Below are 961 nucleotides of genomic sequence, written 5' to 3' on the forward strand. Positions count from 1 at the left end.
CTATAACTACCTTCCTCTACTACCCATTCTGTATTTCCTTCCCCCTCAGCAAGCACTTCAGCAGGTCTAGGCTCTTTTCCTGGAGGATTGACCCATACCTTCATTCCTGATGGGTCTGTGTCCTTTGTCATCCTATTTGAATTAGGCTGTTGTAATTTCCCATTGACTTTAATCACAGGACATGGGAGTACTAAGAGATGCCCTAAGGGATCTCCTGCACTCCAGACATATTCCTGCTTACCTCCATTGTGAAGAGGCAATCCAATTTCTCCATGATAATCTGGATCTATCACTCCTCCTAACACTGTTATTCCCTTCTTAGCCTGTTGGCTTAAGGGCATTAGAAGCCCAAAATGACCGGGGGTAAGTCTGATCTTCCAGTTCAATGGAATGTTTGTTGTGGCTCCTGGTAGGAGAACTCCCCCCTCTGAAACCAAAACTTCTAGGCCAGCAGAACCTAGAGTTGTGGGGACAGGAAGCAAAAATTTCCCTAGAGGGTCACTAGGAGTAATAGTGAGTGGAACTATTCCCTTTTCTACCCCTTGATTCCTGGACCCATGGATCCTGGCTATGGGGGAAACTGTTCCATATATTGGACGCTGATTCAAAGTATATACTGCTTTCTGAAGAACTCTTCCCCAGCCCTCCATGCTGTTGCCACTTAATTGGCGCTGTATCTGTGTCTTCAAAAGGCCATTCCATCTTCCTATCAGACCAGCAGTTTCAGGATGATGGGGAACATGGTAAGACCAGTGGATTCCATGATCATGGGCCCACTGTCGCACTTCTCTGGCCATGAAGTGAGTTCCTTGGTCAGAAGCAATACTGTGTGGAATACCATGATGATAGATAAGGCATTCAGTGAGTCCACGGATGGTAGTTTTGGCAGAAGTATTTCGTGCAGGAAAGGCAAATCCATAACCAGAATAAGTGTCTACTCCAGTAAGAACAAAACGTTGTC

At 45.8% G+C, this 961-nt stretch overlaps 1 protein-coding gene across 1 annotated transcript in view; it reads right to left on the reverse strand.

The window, feature by feature from the left end:
- The window catches only part of Raph1 (Ras association (RalGDS/AF-6) and pleckstrin homology domains 1), a 197,821-nt gene that overhangs the window by 12,501 nt on the left and 184,359 nt on the right, over window positions 1-961 (reverse strand). The gene's annotated exons all lie outside the window — the stretch shown is intronic.

Source organism: Mastomys coucha, unplaced genomic scaffold (assembly GCF_008632895.1).
Source record: "Mastomys coucha isolate ucsf_1 unplaced genomic scaffold, UCSF_Mcou_1 pScaffold14, whole genome shotgun sequence".
NCBI classification, from domain to species: domain Eukaryota; kingdom Metazoa; phylum Chordata; class Mammalia; order Rodentia; family Muridae; genus Mastomys; species Mastomys coucha.